The sequence below is a fragment of the Solanum dulcamara genome, chromosome 2 (assembly GCF_947179165.1).
Source record: "Solanum dulcamara chromosome 2, daSolDulc1.2, whole genome shotgun sequence".
Lineage (NCBI taxonomy): Eukaryota > Viridiplantae > Streptophyta > Magnoliopsida > Solanales > Solanaceae > Solanum > Solanum dulcamara.
The window spans coordinates 9,726,495-9,743,710 of NC_077238.1; the positions used below are offsets into that span (position 1 = coordinate 9,726,495).

At 30.4% G+C, this 17,216-nt stretch overlaps 1 long non-coding RNA gene across 1 annotated transcript; it reads left to right on the top strand.

Annotated features, from left to right (window-relative positions):
- Nucleotides 1-9,051: 9,051 nt before the first annotated feature.
- On the top strand, nucleotides 9,052-10,562 carry LOC129875236 (uncharacterized). Its single transcript, XR_008763110.1, has 2 exons — nucleotides 9,052-9,110; nucleotides 9,948-10,562. It is a non-coding gene; the product is annotated as an uncharacterized LOC129875236 (long non-coding RNA).
- Nucleotides 10,563-17,216: the final 6,654 nt, after the last annotated feature.

Here is a 17,216-nt window from a genome sequence, read left to right on the forward strand (position 1 = left end):
TGGCAGCTTGTGAGGGAACGCTGGACCAAGACACTATCCGACCATTACACTTGGCATAAAAACATCCCTTTTAAATGCTCATTTTTGTTGTGGAGGGATTTTAGAGGCAAGCTGCCAACGGAGGAAAAGATCACTGCATTTGGCTACGTTTCCATACCATGCTATTGCTGCCACAGTCCAGGTCCGGACACCATAGAGCACATTTTCAGCACTGGCCATTTCGCTAGGAATATTTGGCACTACTTCTCAAATTCCCTAGGCATAAGGCATGAAGCCACACCCCTCAAACCTCCTGTTATGAGCTGGTGGCTTTGCAAGTACCGCACAGAAGCTCACAAACTTATCCTCCATTCCACCCCAATATTTATATGTTGGAATTTGTGGAAGAATAAGTGCGCGAGCAAATACGGGGGGAAGAGTTCTAGCTTGGCGAGAGTGAAATTTGCAGTTTTCAAGGACATCTCAAATCTTCTTAGAGTCGCGTACCCCTATATCCATTGGCCCTCGAACTGGATCCACACCATCTCCTGCATAGATAAGTGTACTCATGAGATAAAGATCACCCAAGTCTCATGGATTAAGCCACAATTCGGTTTCGTCAAGCTGAACACTAACGGCAGTGCGTTAGGTAATCCGGGGGCAATTGGGGGGGTGGCATCTTAAGAGATCACATGGGTAAATTCATCTTCGCCTACGCCATACCGTTAGGGGAGGGAACCAACAATCAAGCTGAACTAGAGGCGGCAGTTTATGGGCTTAAATGGTGCATTAAACAGGGTTTTCAGCATGTTATCCTAGAAGTTGACTCGGAGTTGTTCACTAAATGGATCAATCATTAGACTAAACCTCCGTGGAGCCTTCACCAGGTAACTCAAGACCTTATTGGTATTTTCAAATTATTTGTTCGCTTTTCTTGCAGGCATGTATACAGGGAGACAAACTTCACTGCGGATGCTCTCTCCAAGCACAGTCACACTCTTACCACTCCAGGCCACTACACCACCCTCTAGCAGCTACCTCGTGGTACTCGAGGTTACTACATGCTAGATAGAGTCGGCCTGCCCAGCTTCAGATGGAGGAAGACCAAACGAATTAAAAAGCCTCCATGATCTACTATTTTGTGTTGCATCCTTGGATTGAACACCCAATTGTAGTGTTTATGATTTTCCATGTTATATCTTAGCCATGTTATTTGATGTTCATCGTCTACGCTACTTTTGTTGTATATATAACATTTATGAGGATTCATCCCCAGTTTTATTTAGATTTTTCCTTTATTTTATGTAAAGGGAGAGTCTCCCTTATTTATGATTTCCTAGTTTCTTTGTATCGAGAGGAGTCATTTCCTTTAGGTGCATAGTTTCTAGGTTTTCTTTTCATGTGCTTGTATCGGGGATGAGTTGGCTGCCCTTAGTAGGATGGTCGTCTTATGAACCACCATAGGATTGGAGGTTAGGTTTATGTCCCCCTCCGTATATTTTTTTGTTTTTATGTATAATACAGCTTGGGGGTGAGCGACTCAATCCCTGGCCGTGCACGAGAGGTAGGAGCCTCGTGTAAGGTTTGTTCCCTTAAAAAAAAACATGAGCAAGATTAAAGACCCTTTAGCATGTGTATACAAGTGAGTGACTGTGGAAGTGATTGATCTAGTGAATGACAAATGAAACTGATGAAATGCAGAGGCTATACAACAGCAAAATCAATGTGGATCTGCTTTCCATGATTCTATGTGATTTACTTATATTGGGCAGAATTGTTGATGCTTATTGTATCTGTTTTGGTGACTTATTTGTTCTAACATTACTATGCTAGAAATGAGTTTCTCTCTTTGTATATATATATATATATATATATATATATATATATATATGGACATGGCTGGTGATGATTCTTGATTGTGAAATTCTTCTTGACTATGCGCAATGAACATGTCTACTTGATTATGGCTTGCGATTATATACTTGTATTTTTATTATAAATAAAAATACAATTCTCCCATCAAATATGAATACTATATTGGGGTTTTAAAAAGCCCCTTATCGAATTCAAACCGATGACTTACGCCTTATCATGGCGTTACTCTACTACTGAGTTAAAAGGGTCTTAGTCAACCTATGATGCTTACCAGTACATTGTGTTTGTACTGATGCTACTCTTGCACTTTCTTTAAGTACAGAAAATAACCTAGAAATGATACGCTACCCCACATCTAGTGCAGTTGCATTCTAGATCTGATACTAAGCTACTTTCGTTCAGGCTGCTACATATATCTTCCGATGATAAATGTGTTTTTTCTTTTGAAGACATTGATCCATTTATTTAGTTTTGATGACTATATATTCTTAGACTTTTTAGTTAGAGTTTTAGCTTATTTTCAGACTCTTAATTCTTATATACTATATATACTTCTAAATATGTCTAGTGATTCAAATATAACATGTGTTTAGTTGGTAAGATTTGGTTCGCTAAAAGGGGTTAGTAAGGATGCCAATCATGATGATTTGGATCATGACAATAAACCACCTTCATAACATGTCATACCACCAATGACCTCACACCAAACCACCAATTACAATCACCATCAACTGCACCATCATCGACCACCTAAATTAATAACTAACCACCTACATCACTAGCCATAACCACCTCTATCCACAAGCTTCCATTGTAACTCCATCGCCAACTATCATACATCTTCCTCACTATGTAATCACGACTATAATTAACTACCTTTATTGCCAACTTTTATCGCACAATCACTACTTCCATGGCCATGCCTACGACCTCAACCACCACTGCAAATCCATCACCTTTGACTGTGGTCTGCACAATCACCATTGCCAACCTCCTAGCATTCAACCACAGTCATCATCAACTATCACTATCGTTTGTCACCAATGATGGCTTTTAGACTGCAATTCATTGAAGAAATAATGTATATCACATTACGTAGGTTAGCGTTTTCTCTAATATTTATGATTATAGTCTTTTATTAGTAACTTATTTGGACTCAATATTTTATTACAATATCTTAGTGCTTGTTTGATTTAACTTATCTGCTTTAGATAAGCTAAGGTAAACAGATTCAGTTATATTTTTTGGTTTATTTTAAGCACAAAATGTCTTTAAGTTGACTAACCAAACATTCAAAAAAGCTAAAACAGCTTATATAGTAAAACCTCGATAAAGAAATATTTGATAAACTAATTGTAACACCCTAAATTTTTTTGCTAAAACTCAAACTATTCTTCATGTGCGTGTAGGATCGAACTTGGTGACTTCTAATTTTATATATGAGTTAGGATGAATTCCTAAGTATTTGAATTATATTATATGTGTTTTAGGGTCATAAAGGATCTCTAACACCAAGCCGAGTCCAAAGAATTTCTATCGGCTAAGTTTTCGAATGAGTTCGTATAAGGGTCAACTTCAAACAACATATCTCCTAGAATATAATGAATTGGGTGGACCATAATCTATCAAATTAAAGATCTTTGAGTCTTCTTTCTAACTCCACTAAGATTGTATTTTTTCGAGATTGGAGTAAAAAGTTATGCTCAGTCGACCAGAAGGGTGCGCCAAGTCTGTGTCGCGAACTTGTCCAGTTTTCCAGATTTTTTAGGGGCATCTTGAGAAAATTACCTAATAATATATATATATATATATATATATATATGATCTTGGATGCATTTTTAGGGCAAAATTCCTCCCCCGTATCAGTTTCTAAGGATTTTTCTCTCCAAAAACATCCAAGAGCATTGAGAGCAAGAATTGAAGAAGAAGAAGAAGAAGAGTTAGGTTTTAAGCCATTCCTTCAAGTCTTGATTTTCGGTGAGATGATCTTCAATCCAGGTATGTAAGTCTACTCACAACGTTGGATTAATTTCATCCACGTGCTCTACATCTTCATTGATTCGAGTTGAGCTGAGTTTGAGGTTCCATGAGTTGAATTCTTGAGTTATCTATAATTTCTATCTAGTTTTATATATAAATTCATATGTAGTAATGATGTTCTTGAGTTGAGTTCTATTGAGAGTATGGATTCATGTATTCATTCACGTGAAATCAAGATGAGATTTTATTTTTTTCATAATTTATTTTGAGGTTGAGATTGATGGTTTTTATGTAAAATAAAAATAATATTGCTTTCATAGTGAAATGATGTATTTTTTTAATGAGTTTAATGAAATTAAATATAGAGTTAAATGAGGATTTTGAAGCAAGATGTTTGATGATGATGTGAATGATGTTTATCTTTAACAAAGGTAAAATGATTGATGTAGAGATTATGTTGATGATGATGTTTTGAGATGAAATGGATTGGAGTCTAATGTGACTACATGATATGATTTGCATAATTTGATTTGGTTGGAGTCATACGAGGATCTTGAGTATAAATGATTGTTTGAGAAGGAGTTTTAAAAATGATTTGTGAATGTTTTTGCATAAATTATTTATGCACTATTTTGAGTTTAAAGAAGAATTGTTTTTATCTTTGATTTAGAAAGAGTTTAAGCATGAGTTGAGTTTGAAAAGTCTCTTAATTATTACTTTGAACATGAGTATAAATGAGTTGAGCATTTTTACATTAAAACGTCTATTTTGAGATTGAGTTGAGGAGTTAAAATTATGTTTTAAATGCATCTAATAATTACTACATTCATTGAATTGAGATTGTATCAAATTTAAAGAGAAAAATTTAATGATTGAGATTAGTTGATTTGAAAGAAGGTCCAATGATACCAGATTGATTGAGTTTTGAAAAGAGTCCAATGAGACTAAATCAATTGATTTGTAAGTAAGTCCAAAGAGACTAAATGAGTATTTTACTCACTTGATAGTTATGAGCATATTGAGTCTTGGAAAGAGTATTGAGCACCGAATTGGGTAAGAGTATAGTCCACACTCGAATCCCATGAACTAGGTAGCCAACATAGGAAGGGATTGGACGGTTAAAGTAGGATGTTTCCCATTTCATTGTCCTAAAATGATAGGACTTGATTGATTGATGGATCCATGATTGGTTGATTCGTTCATACCCTGGCAAAGTATAGACGGACGTGGAAACAACGTCGGCTTGTTGTATATCACTGGCTCATAGGTGATGTTTGTCGGTTAGAGAAACTCTCAAATTGAGTGGATTGTGCATGATATGATTGGTTTGATTGTGATTGTAGATGATTGAGTCGAATTGTAAAGTATTGCTAAATTCTAATTTGTATATTTATTGAGTTGAGTCTTTTGAATTTGTTGTTGAGTTAATTGTATATGTTGAATTGGATTGGATTAAATTGGATTGTACATGATTAGATTGGATTGGATGGTACGTGATCAAATTGTAAATGATTGAATTGAATTGAATTGTACATGATTGGATCGGATTGTATATGATTGGATTGGATCGAATTATATATAATTGAATTGGATCGGATTGTATATGATTGAATTGGATCGGATTGTATATGATTGGATTGAATCGAATTGTATATGATTGGGTTGGATCGGATTGTATATGATTGGATTGGATTGGATTGTATATTATTGGATTGGATCGAATTGTAAATGATTGGATTGGATTGAATTGGATTGTATATGATTGGATTGGATTGTATATGATTGGTCTCTGTCTAAACTGTGTTCTTACTTTAGACTTATGACACCTTGATTGAGTCTCTCTTATCTTTATGACTTGAGATATTTGAACTGGTATTGTTCTATCTTGACACATGTTTCATTCTACCATATTACATACTCGTATATTCCACGTACTGACATCCATTTGGACCTGCATCATTTTATAATGCAGAGACATGTTTAAGAGATCATCAATAGGTGCACCGTTGAGGATCTATTCACACTCAGCTTATTGGTGAGTCTTCTCCTACATTCGGAGGACACCACTTATGTTATTCTTGCGTTGAGTTTAGTCTTTTCATTCTGATTTGAGATAGCCATGAACCTGTCATTGGCACCAATTGGATAGTAGTGATAGAGGCTTTATAGACTTGATAGTGATGGGTCAATTGAGTATTTTATTTTCTTGAATTGTTCTTGTCAAACTATTTGGCCCTTGGCCTTTCTTTATTGAGTTAGATTATTGATTGGGATTGTCCACCTAACTATTTCTTTATTTTAAGTCTTTCGCTGATTGAATGAATGAACGGATGTGTGATAATGGTTTCTGAGTGCGAGCCACATCTAGGGTACCCTCCCGGGGTGTGACAATAATAATCTCGCTAAATGAATATTTTTCTCCGGTCCCCTCTTGGGCCAGTTATATTAAAGTAATATTCTCACTAAATGCATTAGATAATAATTAAAATTAAAGTATTAAAAGCCCCCAAAAAATATAAAGTAATAATTACTAGAATACATCAAAAATTTATATATATTTAATCAGTCAATAATACTAGACCAATAACTATTTCTAGGTTTTTTCTTTTATAGTTAACATAAAATCTCTTCATATTCTATATACATGAATACAATTAGAAATATTAAACTTCACTAAATTCGTTTAGCTTTCCTAGATTTAAATAATAAATATGCAAAGACTACACTTTTTAGTTTCCTAGATTTAAACTTCTGAAATTCTTAATTCAAATATTTTTTTCTTTCTTATGGCACATACTGCAAAATACTCTCTAAAATAATAAATATTTATTTATCGATAAATAAATATTTTATGCATTTATCGATAAACTAATAATCTCGATAAATGAATAATTTTTTTGGTCTCAAGCATATACATTTATAGAGGTTTTACTGTAAGCAACCTATAAGCCAATTCAAACGGACTCTTAATAATCAAACCTCTTAGCCCTAATATATTGTTTTCTCTATCAAACTAACTTAGAACATTTGTTTCGTATTCTCAGAATTATATAGTACATAGATGCAAAATTTTAAAACTTTAAGTTTCAAGTCTAATCAATTGATGTCATACACCTAAACTAGTTGTAGTAATAGAAATAATATTGTTTACTTGAGCAGCATGACCATTATACCTCAGATGACCTGCATGGCATCAGAACAAAAAACCCTACCTATAGCATATCATCGTTAATGAAAATAAGAAAATATGTAAAAAAGAAAAAAAAATTATATAAATATCAAACCACTAAAATGGAAAGTGGTAACTTTTGTTAGAGTCAAACATAAAGATATATAGAGAGAGAGGGATAGTGGGAGGTGATTTAATTTCTTGTGTTGATATGAAATCAAAACCACTTACTTGTTTTTAACTATAATCATTAATTGTCAGAATTAATATTGAAAAAAGTCTTCAATATCTATTATATATATAAAAAAAATATATGTATTATAATTTTTTAACGAATGAAATTTAAATAAACCCTTTATTGCAAGCTTGGAGAATAATATAACACTGGCCCTTTGGATCTGTTAAAAAAGTGAATCATAAGATTATACCCTTAGCATTAGTGTACTTGGTTTAGCAAAAAAGCAAAGATCCACAAAGGTTAAACCTTTGACTTTAGCTTCCAAACAAAATTATATGTCATAATAATTTTGCATGTTGATTTTACTTTTCAATATGTCATCCAACTTTTGAGTGAACTGTTTAACTCTCTATTCTTTGTCCCTTATTATATTATCTTGCGTTTTTACTGTAACATATTTCTATCATGTCTGACACTTTTTAGTGAGGGCTTTATTTCTGTAAATCTAAGTTGTTAATAAGTTCACAACCATATTTAGTAATTAAAATTTTTATTTTCTAGGGACCAGTAACTAACAATATTGTTCTGTTTTTCATTCCTTAATTAGATTATGTACTTGTTTGGTATGACAGATTAGGTTTTGCCTTAATTAACAAACCATCATTATCAAAATCATTTTATTGTTTTCATTATTGTTTTGTTTGGATGGTCCTTAATTAGTAGTCATAAATTATAGGAAAAGAATTGTAAATAATATGATTTATTTTCTTCATAGTTTAACTAATGTATTTCTATAAGTTTGATCTTTATTATTATAAGGAACTATAAATATTTATTCTCATATGATATTAGGCAGTAGATATCAACATGAGTTGTGATGCAGTGGTGAGATTAATCCACCCTTAATCGTCTCAGTTTGAATCTTTGGGTATGGAGAAAATCATGTTGAGAGCTCAACCACCGAATGGGCCCTGCAGTGCGTGATCAGATTTAGTGAGGCTCTAATGTGTGCTCCGTACACCAGTTGAAAAATCAAAAAAAATGTACGTAGATAATTTTGTCACCTTATAACTGTTACGGTGAATTAAAGTCGATCTGCTTATTGAGACATATAATACAATTAATTAATTAAAAATAAAAGGCTCTCTATAGTTTAAATTTTTTTAACGAGATATTCACAACACTCGTGGACGGAGCTAGATAGCTGAAGGAGTCCATTTAACCTCCTTCGTTGAAAAGTTATAAGTAGTATAAAAACAAGTTTAAAATTATATATTTTTTATGTTTATATAGTGGATGTTGAATTTTTCTGACTTCTTCATATGTTTACAACTTCTTTATATTTTGAATTTCTTTCATGAAATTTTTGGTTTTACCACTGAATACACTTCAACATGATATCATAGAATGCATAAATCTTATGTTCAAATCTCGTAGCCACCCGAAAAGAAAAGAAAAAGAACTTGATGTGTTTGATCCATAATTATTTTTTTCGTAGGTTCACACGTGATAATTACTGTTGAGACATAATAATGAAGTGGTTGTCGTAGAGTACTTTCTCAAATAATTTAAATTTTTAGATGAGATAATTATACATTTTCACGATCAATTTCTTCCGTTGTAGTACTAAATTATTAATCTTGACAAATCCAATTGTCACCAATTGAATTTCTAGATAGATATGAAAGTAGAAAAAAAGCAAGCGAAAAATCAATCAATTTCCTCATAATTATTGACCAATGAACAACTGTCCTTAATTAGGATTTAGGGCATTGACTTAACGACTTCCTGTCTATCAAGAAAAATTTATCCTTATAAGTTTTTTTTGTTATTTTTTTTAATATAAAAATCTAGGTTATATAAATCATCCGTGTAAGTTTAATCATTCATAGGATATCGAGAGTTTAGTCATTCAAAGGATATCGAAAGGTAAGTCTTCTTTAAAATATGAATTTATAGTCTTGAAAATAAAAGAAGTTACCTTGTACACAACATGTGACTTGATGATGTATTTTTTTTTAATTGAACAACAATATATATAACTTAAGATTTTTATTTATTCTTTATGATGTATTAACAACTTTAATGAACTTCAATGTTTAATTTTAGAATTTGGTTCATATGAAATTTTGGATATAATACACACAAAATCTTGAGTGATTTTTTAAAAATCTTGTCAAAAACATCAAACAAAAACAAAAGAAACTAGTAGTAATAATTTGACATTGGAGCACTTATGATACAAAAAAGTTGACTCTTGGCTTTGACCTAATAAGGAGGGGGATCATTCATGATCATCATAAAGAGAATTATGCTTGATTGTAGGGTAAAGTGTGTTGTTGAAACTAAACCCCATCAATTAAAATTAGTGAAAAAGAAAAACAAAGTCTCTTAAAACATATCCCAAGAAAAGTGAAAATAATAAAGTCTCTTTTTCTTGGAAAAATATTATCTACATTTTCTTTTTTAAAAAAGAATAGAAGGAATTACAAAAGTCACATATAACTTCAAGAAAAGAGAAAGAATATAAGTTCCTTCTTCTCTCTCTCTACCCTCTTTTTCTCTCAATGATGATATAGGAGAAAGATCATCAAGAGTAAGAAGATATAAAAAAACTTTTTTGAGAATTTGCATCTATAATTTCTCAAAAAAATAAAAATAAATCTAGTAATCATCATGTCCTCTAATAACCTCTTGATCTCATCATTATTCCCTCACTTTCATCATATTAAATCTTTTTTCTTTTACCTTCTCATGAACTTAAAGAGAAAAAGAGTTAGAGAAAAAGAAGATCAAGATCAAGATCAAGAAGACGAAGACGGTGTTTTTCTTGTAGATTGAAGATGGGCACTTTGAAGAAGAAAAAGAAGAAACCCTAGCTAGCTACTTCACAACTATATATGATGGGTGAAGAAGGTTAAATGATTAATTTCTTCTGAGTCTTCTTTATGCTCTCTCTTTTCTCTCCCTCTGGGGGAATTGAAGCCTACTGGTCCGACTAATTATATTATTCGTTAGATCTTGTGTGTGCGAGTTTGAAAAATCATTTTCCTTTTTTAAAAATATTTACTATTTAGTCTATATTATATATATGACTTTTTTAAAAAAAAAAAATTAGGAGAAGAAATTAAAGCACAACATATATCATCCCATGATATGTGATGAGTTCATTTGTTTTTTTTTTCTTTTTTTTGGTTTTGTGTGTGTATGTGTGTGTTATATCATTACTATGTTGTTTGGTTCGAGATATATATACTATGTTGGTGCAACTAACTAGAATATATATCAAAGAGATGATGAGTTTTTGAATATTTCTATAACCATGTAATAAAATAAATGTTTGTTTGCTCTTTGAGGTATATATATATCATGATGATGATATGTTTTTGAGCTTCATAATTTTTGTACTCTATACATAGGACATTATTAATTTCAATTTTCGATATAATTAATTCATGTTTTATATACATGCGATTATACAGATGACAGGTGAAGAAAATATGATTCGAGATCTGAAATTATGTGTTCTTAGTAATTTTTTATTTTTGTTTCATAATTGTGAAAAAAGAGAGGATATCTTCTCTCATTTTTCTTTTTCTTCTTCGTTAATTTCATGAAAACGTGGGAAAAAATAAAATATAGTATATCAAAATAATGATCTTAGCTAGTTAATTATAACCATTTTGTGGTGTGTTACATTTTTTAAAAGTTCATATTTGTTGATTATCGTTCTAATCTATATTGGAAACATAAGAATAAGGTATTTACAAAATATTTGTATTTTCTGGCTTTTATTTTGACTGATTTCCCATAAATTCGATGGTCTTGTAGTGAGTAATCTATTGTGATTTTTGAGAGGTTAATTAGTTGGTGTATTTGAATAATTGTAAATAAGTCGTATCAAATAATTCACATTTTCTATTATTATCTCTATTTCAGATATTAGGAAAAGTTTCATTACAGTTTTGACATATACTCAAAAATGTCCAAATCTGTGTGTCCAACATTTTCAATTAAACTGTACAAAGAGATTCTATAAGTTGAACATTTTATTTTTTTTACATAATTTATGAAAATTTACTAATGAATTCACAAAATGTTTTAATGGAGATCTTTGGCTTTGAGGCAAAGAATCGAATTTCTATCTGATCATAATAACCCTGTACTAAATTGTAATTGTCATAAAAAATATATATTATTTTGATTATCGTATTATTTGTTGTTATTATTATTATTTTCTCCATTATTTTCAACATGACTTGTATATTACTGCAATTTATTTTCAAACCTGTTTTGATATGCTTTAATTACTTGATCCGAGAGTCTATTAGAAACAATTTCTCTACCTTCACACGATAAGAATAAGATTTGTATATACACTATCCTCACCAGACCCTTTCAAAAAATTATACTGAATATTTTATTATTATTTTAATTTTTAGCCACAATGGTTAATTATAAATAGTTGAAATTAAAGATAGATATAGAGATAAACTTCTAATTAGGTGTTAAACGGAAAGCGTACGTTGATTTTACATCAAATCTTGTCCCTTTGTAACCTTATTCTCCAAAGAGAAATGATTATGTTTGTTTGTTGGGATTCAAAATATGCCCATCACTTAAATTATCTCTCATTTTTATTATTCTTGTATATCTCTGATGTGAAATACTACCCATTTTCTAGTACTATTGATTCATCTGATCATGGAGATATATAAAAGAAATATTTTAGTGTTTGTTTGACACAATATTATGAACCTAAATCTCCACGAAAATGCACTTCTAAAAGCTTATGGTCCTAAATAATGTCATAATCCATATGTTTCATTTTATATTATACTATTTTTTAAAATCAATTTCAATATATCTTTAATGCCATGTTTTATAGACACAAGCTATGTCACGACCAGTTGAAGATCACAAATTTCAAAATAAATCTTAATTAAGTGTCATCACATAAAATAAAAGGGAGTATAATAAAGTAGTACATACATATAAAGGTGTTAAGTGGATCGGGCGGAATCAGACCGGCCCACCTTTTTTTGGATCATCGGGTGTATCGGGCCAAGTCAGACCGGATCCCTACTGGGCCAGGCCGGGCCGTTCTGAACAGTGAAAAAATTATTAAAAACCCGGGTCATGAATCATTAAGGGTATAGGGTCCAGGTTAATGGGCTGAGGCCGATTTGGGCCTGTTGGGCTTGGTTTTTTTCCCGGCATTTATGTATTCGAAAATTTGAGTCAATCATCAATATAGTGTATCGTTATCTAGTTAATTTAGAAGTAATTATAACAATTTATATACTCACAATATACTATCTATTATAGTGATATACTTAATTATATATTATATATATACTTACAATCTATATCTAGGATAACTATACTAACGTTATACTACATATTATAGTGATATAATTAATTATATTATATATATACTTAGAAAGTATATCAAATATACTTACAAAATATATCAAATATACTCACAATATACTATCTATTAGTATGTATATACTTACATTATACTATATATACGTACTATGTATATCAAGTATACTAACATTATACTATCTATTATAGTGATATACTTACAATGTATATCTAATATAATCACGATATACTATCTATTATAATAATATACCTATGTTATATATTATATATACCTACAATGTATATCTAAAATACTCACAATATACTATCTATTATAATAATATACTCACTATATACTTACTATATACTCACAATATACTACCTATTAGTATGTATATACTTACATTATACTATATATACGTACTATGTATATCAAGTATACTAACATTATACTATCTATTATAGTGATATACTTACATTATATATACTTACAATGTATATCTAATATACTCACAATATACTATCTATTAATATATATATACTTATGTTATAATATATATACCTACAATGTATATCTAATATACTCACAATATACTCTCTATTACTTACATTATATATTATATATATATTTAAAAAGTATACCAAATATACTCACAATATACTCTCTATTATAATAATATACTTACATTATGTTATACTTACAATGTATATCTAATATACCCACAATATACAATCAACTACTTACATTATGTATTATATATACTTACAATTTATATCTAATATAGTCACAATATACTATCTATTACTTACATTATATATTATATATACTTACAATGTATAACAAATATACTCATAATATACTATTTATTATAATAATATTTTTTTAAGTATTTAAATCTTATAGTGACTACAAATTTAATTTTTCTTAGATGATTATGTAAAGTAAAAATAATTATTTAATTGAATCATACAAAATTTGTAGGGAAAAATTAAGAAATGCAAAGACTTTGACTTTATTAATATATTGATAAAATTCAAAACATACAAGTTACAAACTTACAATTAGTTATATATAATAAATTGTAACTTCTACATATTTCGAATCATTTTCTTCAATTCATTTGTATTAACATTAATAGAAATTGGCTAATAATTTTTAAAATCAACAAATCCGTAATTTGGACTAACTTGTGCAGAAGAATCTCCAATTGACATTATTTCTTCAAGTTCTTCCTCTTCTTCCGTATCTTCTACTTTTCCTTTATTCCTACGCTCTGATCTAATCCAATCTCTGAGGCAAACTAAAACATTCATAGCATTGCTCCCCAAAGAGTGTCGATTGTCTCTGATCTGCTGTCTTCCTTGACTAAATACGTTCTCCGATGCAACAGTTGACATTGGAATATTTAGCACATCCCTAACCATGGTTGATAATAGTGGATATTGTTTTTGATTGTTCTTTCGTCATTCTAGTGTAGTGACATTATTTTCATCATAGGTCTTTGAAGTCTGTCTCAAATAATAATTAAGCTCGTCCCGATTTATGCTCTGTTGTGATGTAGGTTGTATTCTATTTCAAATCGATAAATTAGAAAAATCATGGGCAGACATATCACGTGCCTTCCTTTTAGAAAATGGTGGCTCGTCAAAAGGACGAGATAGAGGAACAGTATGACTAGGGGTAACATTATCAAGTAAATCGATATAATGATTATATAATGTTTGAATATGATCACTTGTATCACTTATCGCCTTAAACATACTAGGATCTTCATCTTTTTCAGACATAGTATTAAATTTTATATACGAATTTAACATAGCACCAATTAAATAAATAGGAGAAATAGGAAAAAAATATTTTAAAAATTTTTCTATCATTTTAGCAACAACATCTTTGTAATCAACTTTCTTTTTATATTATAAGCAATACAGAAATTTCGACTAAATAAGCTAAAATATTAGAAACAGTAGGATAATAAACATCGAAAAATTTAAGAGTAGCCAACTAAAAAATTTCTAAAAACACAACAACATCATTAATTTTAGTCCAATCAGATTCTTCTAACATGACTTCGAGAAATTTATATGCATATTGATTAAAAGTTGTAGTTATAAGGGTTTTATAAATATTACAAGTTTTAAAAAAATCATAAGTCGAATTTCACCTAGTCTCAATTTCTTCCGGCATTAATCTAGGTCTAAGATTATTTTCTTCGCATTTTCTTTTAAATTCTTTAAATCTAGCTTTTCTATTATTTTCTTGAATAAAACCAACTACATGCCTAAATTTTTCAATTGTTGGCTCAAAAAAATAAAGTTCATCTTTTACAATTAAATTATATGTATGCCAAGCACATCTAATATGAAAAATATCATCAAAATGAGAGGGGGGAGCTCAGTTTTCAAAGAATTAATAGCAGTGGTGTTGTTAGATGCATTATCAAGAGAAATACATAAAATTTTGTGTTCAAGTACATAATATTTTGCAACCATTGATATAGAATCAGAAATAAATTGTGCATTATGTCTTCGGTCTTCATCATATTGAAATGCTAAAATACGTTTTTGCATAATAAAATTACTATCTATCCAATGACAAGTAACAGTTAAATAATTATTATTTATAGCACGATCAAGATCAGAAGTAAGTGAAACTCTACATGGAAGATTTGTTAATAACCAACGTAAATAATATGCATATTGTCCATGAAGTCTAAAAATATCTGATCTACAAGTACTTCTAGGAATACCGTTAAACATGAGATTATAAATTGATTGTATATAATGAATAAAAGAATCAGAAGAAGCAAATAAAAAGGTAGACAACCCACAACTATCATTTTCGCTATCTCTTCATGGTCCCTCATTTTATTATACGTCGTCGTTAATTTTTCTGTCTATGGGTTTATTCTACTTGAACTGGCCTAGCAGCACCTACTATTCGTTCTTTCCAACCAGGATGTTCATTGTCTAGATGTCTAGTCAATTGACTCGTTCCATCTCTATTACCCCCGGTCTTATGCTCAAAAATTTTTTGACACTTTTTACATTGAACTTTAGTTGTTCCGGCTATGCGTTCAAAATAATGTCATACTAAACTAGTTTTTTTTCTTTCTTTTATAGGTCGTGGAAGAAGATTAATATTTCTAGATTGAGCATTACCTAAATCTATATCAGGACTAATTGGTGTAACATCTATATCATCATTATCATCTTGTTCTATTTCTACTTCAAATTCATTTGGTTCTTCAATACCGTAAGTTTCTTGATATTCATTTTCATTCATATCATGTGCACCTACCCCTATTTCTCCAAATTCACTTGGGGTTCTTCAGGCATACGAGAATAATTTCTACTTGTACTACCTCTACCGGGAACATTTTTTTTCTTACTACCACTACCTCCATCGGGACACAAATTTTATCACTTTTACCTATATTTTTTAATCTATCCATTATGCAAATTAAACTAATACAAATTATAAACACAAAAATTAAATATTTAAATATACTAGAATTAATTTACTAAATAAAAGCAAGAGAAGGAATGATTATACCGAATTGCCGGAATCAAACAAAGAATCGTAAAAATTGATGAAATGTTGAACACTTGAAAGTTGAAAACTTTCACTTGATATTGTTAATTGCCAAAAATAATAAAAGATTAATATCACTTTAAGAGAGAATTGAGATAATTAGATGATTGTTGGTGGGAAAAAAATGATTAAATATTGTTGGTATTTATAGAAAAAAAAATTGATTAATTAAATATTTTTTTTTAAAAAAGGGCAAATTTCAAATTTGGCCGTTGGGCCAACAGCTATATAATCGTTGGGCCCAACGACTCTTTTTTAAGAACTGGCCCAAAATTAAATTTCAGAATAAATAAATAAATAAATTTCGAACCAGGCCAATGGATCGGTTACCGATTCCTTACCGAGCCGGTCTTACCGGTCCAAGGCCAAAAATTGACCGGACCGGCTTAATTTTTTTTTTGTATTGGGCTGATATCCGGTCCGGTCTCCCTCGTGTCGGGCCCTTAATGGGCCGGTCTTAGGGGGGCAATTGGCCCATTTGACGGGTTTACATACATATAAACAAATTTTAAATTTAAGCTTTATGAATTTCAGTCATTAATGTTCTTGGTATTGAATATGTTAGGCGTAATACATAAATATGCCATTTAACTAGGATTCAGCTGACATTTATGTCCTCCAACTTTGGGTGTGCACAAGTAAACACTTAAATTTGTATAAAATTGAATAAGCAGACAAACATGTCCTATGTGGTATAATACACGTAAGATATCACATAGGACACAAAATTGTCATGTAAGACGAATGTTTCTATTTGTTCAAGTTTTGGATAGCTAAAGTGTCTATTTGTGCACTAATAAAATTAAAGGTCATAATTACCGACTGAAGGCAAGTTAAAGTTTATATTTATGTATTATGTCAATAAATTATATTCAAGATTGTATGTACCGGATAATTCGATGGCGCAACGCTGTATTTGCCTTTGTATTGAAAAAGTAATTGAAGAAAAAGACAAAAGGAAGAAGTAAATTAATGTCAAGAGTACTTATATATATCTTCATAGTTTTATTTGGATAAGAGGAAAAACCATATATCACCTTTAGTTTCCTTGCACTCCTCGGCCAAATAAT